The sequence below is a fragment of the Macrobrachium rosenbergii genome, chromosome 7 (assembly GCF_040412425.1).
Source record: "Macrobrachium rosenbergii isolate ZJJX-2024 chromosome 7, ASM4041242v1, whole genome shotgun sequence".
NCBI lineage: Eukaryota > Metazoa > Arthropoda > Malacostraca > Decapoda > Palaemonidae > Macrobrachium > Macrobrachium rosenbergii.
The window spans coordinates 2778584-2785081 of NC_089747.1; the positions used below are offsets into that span (position 1 = coordinate 2778584).

At 39.6% G+C, this 6498-nt stretch overlaps 1 long non-coding RNA gene across 1 annotated transcript; it reads left to right on the plus strand.

Moving 5' to 3' along the window:
* The first annotated feature begins 421 nt into the window (after positions 1-421).
* LOC136840011 (uncharacterized) lies at positions 422-2816 on the plus strand. The gene is made up of 5 exons (XR_010853496.1): positions 422-714; positions 888-979; positions 1566-2000; positions 2140-2244; positions 2347-2816. It is a non-coding gene; the product is annotated as an uncharacterized lncRNA (long non-coding RNA).
* The last annotated feature ends 3682 nt before the right edge of the window (positions 2817-6498 follow it).

Genomic DNA, 6498 nt, shown 5'->3' on the forward strand with positions numbered 1-6498 from the left:
AAGTAGTTACCACCAGTAGTTACCCAGTTATTTAAATGCAAGAGAACATGGCAGTCATTTAAAGTAATAACACACAAGAGCATGTAAATAAAAAGTATTAACCATTTATACTGAAGTAATGGATAGAAAATGTATAAAATCTTCGTACCTACATGAGAAAACAAAGTTTTTCACTCCTGCTTCTGTGAACGACATAATTTTCGTAATTTTACGCTTATTTCTTTAATAAAACGATCAATTATTACTATCATACTTATTGTTGTTCCGCAATATTCAATTCATGGTTAACTCGCAGTGGAACACACTGCACGTTACTGCCATCTATCGGTCGCTGGACGAACGACTCAAGGATCCTCTACTTTGAAAGAGTGTAATCTCAACCGCCTTAATCATCCCTGGGTGTTAAGTGACGACTTCACTTTCGTATAGTCGTGGAAGATCTCTTAATTTGCGAAGTCCGTCGAAGTTAGCGTAATACGTAGGAAGTTTGCGTAGCGTTGGACGGTTTCTAACGGTTGAGAGTTCTGCTGCTGTTGCGTTACGCTTCGTTCTGTTCGTTTCGTGGTTACCATCCGGTTGCTAACGTCTTGAAGTTATCATTCGTTTTTGCTAATTACAGTACGTTGTAGATGTGATACATGTGAAGTTTGCGTGGCGTTGAACGGTTACTGGCGTTGGAGATTCTGCGTTTGTTACGTAATGGTTCGTCTTCAGGTGAGGGTTCGGTATTCTGTGAAGGGTCCAACTAGACCTAGTTCAATCCTTTGACTTTTCGATATAATCATCTAATATTTTGACGTCATTTTTTATATCTAAACTGAGTATTTGAGAATAAATTTATATCGGAAATTGAGTATTTGGAAGTAATGGACTATCATTCTTTTCAGATTTTTGGATCTTGCATCGAAAACTTTAGACCTATGGACTCGCCCTGGACCTATCTTCAGTTGGATTGTTGGTAACTATACCGAATTACAAGGTGAGAAACATTCATCTTTTAGTATACTCAAACTTTAACTTTGCAAGCCTATTCCTCCCCCTTCAGGGGCGGCGCCCCTGAAGTGGGGAGGATTTCCGTTTGTCATGTGATAGACGTAAGTCTATCGCATGACATGAGGGGGCTTGCAAAGTTTTTTTTTTTTTTTTTAAACTTCACATCCTGGTAAGCAGAATTTTGTCAGATTTGTGATTTAAGGCGACTTCCACCTTGCTAGACTTTGCAAATCGAAGAAATTGTTAGCTTAAGACCCCAAACTGAATTTGTGCATGGAATAACTTTGATTAGGAAACTTTAGTTGAAGATACTAGATGTGAATTACTTCAGTACGAATATTCAGTCTTGGTGACTTTTCTAAATATAAATGGTTATACTTTGATATCTTTCATATATTGCAATTTATGACAATTCATAAGAGTTGTATGTTTGTATTTAATATTGTATACTTAAGATTTTTCAGTGATTTTTCTCAAATTTCCTAAATCTTTAATCTTAGACTTCAAAGATAAAATGGGAGTCGCTTATCCTGTATTAGGAACTTTTGACTAATAACTTTATTCTCTTGCAGGGTGCATTGGTCAGAAAGCTGGATTGTTAGGTTTGAAACTTGTTATACCAGACTTAATAGCAGATTTTGAAGGCGCTGGTATCACTAGGACCGCAGTGAATGTTAAAGTCTGGGTTTAGGTGAAATTGAAACCCAGATTGCCTGCTTGCAAGAAGCCTCAGTAAGTACTGCGCCTGGTTAAATGGCTCAAGGTGCAGCCTTTTATCGACTGGTTAAATGGCTCAAGGTGCAGCCTTTTATCGACTGGTTAAATGGCTCAAGGTGCAGCCTTTATCGACTGGTTAAATGGCTCAAGGTGCAGCCTTTTATCGACTGGTTAAATGGCTCAAGGTGCAGCCTTTTATCGACTGGTTAAATGGCTCAAGGTGCAGCCTTTTATCGACTGGTTAAATGGCTCAAGGTGCAGCCTTTTATCGACTGGTTAAATGGCTCAAGGTGCAGCCTTTTATCGACTGGTTAAATGGCTCAGGTGCATTCTTTTATCGACTGGTTAAATGGCTCAAGGTGCATTCTTTTATCGACTGGTTAAATGGCTCAAGGTGCAGCCTTTATCGACTGGGTTAAATGGCTCAAGGTGCAGCCTTTTATCGACTGGTTAAATGGCTCAAGGTGCAGCCTTTTATCGACTGGTTAAATGGCTCAAGGTGCAGCCTTTTATCGACTGGTTAAATGGCTCAAGGTGCAGCCTTTTATCGACTGGTTAAATGGCTCAGGTGCAGCCTTTATCGACTGGTTAAATGGCTCAAGGTGCAGCCTTTATCGACTGGTTAAATGGCTCAAGGTGCAGCCTTTTATCGACTGGTTAAATGGCTCAAGGTGCAGCCTTTATCGACTGGTTAAATGGCTCAAGGTGCAGCCTTTTATCGACTGGTTAAATGGCTCAAGGTGCAGCCTTTTATCGACTGGTTAAATAGCTAAAAGGCGCAGTCATTCATTTGACTGGTAAATGGTTCTGAAGGTGCAGCCATTCATTTATCGACTGGCTAAATGGCTAAAGGTGCAACCACTTGTCGACTAGTTAAATGGCTAAGGGTGCAGCCATTTGTTGACTGGTTAGATGGCTAAAAGTGTAGCCATTCATTTATCGACTGGTGAATTGCCCAAGGTGCAGCCTTTTATCAGCTAGTTAGATGGCTAGAGGTGCAGCCATTGACTGGTTAAATGGCTGGTTTGGAGCCAAATGATGGCTGACTGTAGTCACTTTTAGCAAGTATGTTTTTTTTAGTAAATAAAAATACATAGTATAAGAACTGTTGTCAATTTTATTAGGTTAATCCATGTTTTCTTGGTTTTCTATGGAGCCAAATTCTTAAAACTTTTTATCTGGAAGCTAACAAATTGGTTTTTTAGTAAATAAAAATTTATTTTCACTAAGCTAAGATGGAAGCGGTTTTAAATTATCCAGAAAGTAAAGGGTTAATGTTGCCTAATTACCTAAATGGCCACTTGAGAATTTCTTGTAAGAACGAAATTTAACATTAAAATATCTTGTTTGAAGTAAGCTGCTTGTATAATATTCCTCTGGAATCTACCGTAACGTTGCAATAGGAGAAGGATTTACTTCTAATTTTTCATATACTAATGGCCAGAATTTAAATACTTGTTTAATGTTATTGCTCTTGAAGGTTATTCTAGGTACTCTGGAAATGACATGTAATACAAAACGAAAGAGCTGTCAAAGATTAATGGGACTATGAGGTTTGATGTATTGACTTTGGCGTTGGGTTTTTAAAATTATTCTCTTGGTGTATAAGATGAAAAAGGTGTATTTAGGGTTTATTAAAGAAACAGGCCATTAGTGATGGCCTAACACTTAAACCAGCGTTGAATGGTCTAACCAGCTAAAGTGGAGAACCGTAAGGTCCAAATTTCATTGATTAAAATACCCAAATCTTGTACCCCTGTAAGCTTTGGTTTGGAGTTCAGTGTTCAAATTGAAAGTTAAATGGAAGACGAGCAATCTTGTCTTTAATTATTAGGGTCGGGTAACAGCTACCTGTTAATTGCGCCATGGGACATGGCCAAAGTTAATTACTGGACTGGGGTGTGTTGTGATAATCTGGGATGCATTTTTTTTTCTTGAAATAAAAACTAAAACAGAAGGAATTGAAACTGATTCAGGAGCGTTGTGATTATTAGGGTTGCAGTTATTTTAGATTGTTTGCAGTAACTAAATTAGATGGAATTAAGACATTATTGATTAGCAGAGGAGTCGTATTCATATAGACCGAGTCTACAGGGGCCACTGACTAGAAATTAAAGCTAAAAAAATATATGGCAAGTTAAATTAGATGTGATTAGGACATTATTGATTAGGAGACGAGCCATATTCATATAGAACAAGTCTACAGGGGCCACTGACTAGAAATTCAAGCTGAAAGTATTTGGTGTTCATTTGAGAAGTCTCAAGTATTTTGTTTCTCCAACCGTATCGCCTCGGCAAAATAATATTTGCTTGCAGTCAGTCTTAAAACAAAGAATCACACGTTGTTGAAATTGAAATATCACGCGTTTCAACTCGAAAAACGGAAATGCAGCACAAAAAAACCATGTAATAAAGAAAAAGGAATTCAGTGGCAGTTGATAATTCGACTGCCGACATGACTCGTCATCCTCCGCGGAGTCAGATGACCGTGAAACGATTCTTTCTCCTGAGATTATTTTGTGATATGGAACAACATTAACTGGTTCCGGGCCGTGATCTCGGGGATAGAGAGGTCCTGAGAACTGAGAAGGACTTAAATTTAAGTGAGGAAGACCAGGTAAGGAGGAGGAGGCGTGGGAACTTCAGCACGTGGGGAGCGCATGCGCTCTCGTGCTGCGGTCGAGGTTTGAGGAGGAGGAACAGCAGGAGGAGGTGGTGGCAGAGGGCTGTCTCCCAGCAATTAGAAGTTTCCGCCAAAGTCGTCCTGTTCTCTTTTCGGCCCATTATTCTGCAGGCGCAGCTTTTTGTTGTGTTTATTACCCCAAGACGAAGATGACCCGGGGTGATGTTTTCTTTCCTGACTCACGCTTGGCTTTCCTTCTCTTGGGAACTGTTTTAAAAGAATGTTTTAGCCTGGATTGTTTTAAAGAGTAGGATCCACCGTAAGGATGTAGTACCATCAGTGCACCAAATGCGGTGCACTGTAGGCTTTACTTAAGGTTCTTTGAAGCGTCCATTCGGCCCCTAGCAGCAACCCCTTTCATTCCTAGTACCATGCCTCCGTCCATACTCTTTCTTCCATCTTACTTTCCTCAACTCTCATAGTGCAAATGCAAGGTTTTCCTCCTGTTACGCCTTTCAAACCTTTTCTCACTCAATTTCCCTTTCAGCACTGAATGACCCGATCATAGGGCCCAGCCTTTGACCTTTTTGACCTTAATTCTATATTCAATTCCTATTCTGTAAACCTTCTGTCTCTCCTTCTCTCGGAAACTTCTTATTTTTTTAAGTTACGCCCCCTGGCTTTCCCTCTCGTGGGAACTGTTTTATACGAGTGTGTGTTAGCATTCTGTACGTGTCCGTGGTTTTCCTGTAACCTGCAGGAGCGAGCAGCCCGCGAGAGTGATCACGGAGCAAGAATATTATCCCTGGAAACCGAGAATTAGTCCGAAGACGCACGTCATTAACCATGTCGAGGGGGTTGCGGGTGGGGGTGACTCTCTCTCTCTCTCTCTCTCTCTCTCTCTCTCTCTCTCTCTCTCTCTCTCTCTCTCTCCTGGGTAATTGCAGTCTTCCGCCGTTGGTTCGTCTTCGCCGGAGAAAAACAGTTAGCGTTTGTCGTTCGTTAATTAATTGTAATAAGGGCAGTTGCATGATGACGCCGGAGCGCGCATTTCTTGTAACGATTGCCGAGTTAATGTCTCTAACGACGGATTTGACGAGGAACGGTTTTCCTTGACATACAACGGCTGTCTGTGAGACTGTTATAAGTTCTCGTCTTCGGTAGGTCACGGGGAATCGAAGTGGTGGCTGTCCTTATTTTGATGAAGTTGATTTGCGTAAATACCATAGCAACATACGCGTTTGAACTAATAAAATTAGGCCTATAACTAGGTCTATAACATCTTTTTAGTAGAGGTTTGAGAGTCGGGAAACTAATGTTTTATCATCATTGCTTAGTTATTTGATGAAACTGAGGAGCGTTAACAGCATAGCAACATGCTCTCTTGATCTGATGATTAAATTAGAACTATAACATCTTTTCTAGTAGAGGTTTGACAGTCTGGAGACAATATTTTTGTTAATATTGGCTGGTTAGTTGGTGAAAATAAAGCAGGTAAACTGCATAGCAACATGTTCCCTAGAACTAATGGTTAGATTAGGCCTATAGATTTTTTTCTAGTAGAGGTTTGAGAGTCAGGAAACATCATTTTTGTTATTATTGCCTGGTTATTTGATGAAACTGAGGAGCGTAAACAGCATAGCAACATGCTCTCTTGATCTAATGGCTAAATTAGTCCTATATAATTTTTCCAAGTAGAGGTTTGAGAGTCAGGAAAAACTATTTTTGTTATTATTGCCTGGTTAATTGGTGAAATTGAAGCGGGTAAACAGCATAATGTTCTCTTGAACTAATGGTTAGATTAGGCCTATAGCTTTTTTCTAGTAGAGGTTGGAGAGTCAGGAAACAACATTTTTGTTTCCGTTGCCTAGTTATTTGATGAAATGGATCTGCGTAAACAGCATAGCAACACGCTCTCTTGATCTAATGGTTAAATTAGTTCTATATCATTTTTCCTAGTAGAGGCTTGAGAGTCTGGAAACAATATTTTTGTCATTGTTGCCCAGTTATTTGGTGAAACTGAAGCAGGTAAACAGCATAGCAACATGCTTTCTAGAACTAATAGTTAAATTAGGCCTATAACATTTTCCTAGTAAAGGTTTGGAGGTCTGGAAACTATAGGCCTATAATTATTTAATTTCTTTTGAAGTATCCTTAGTCTAATC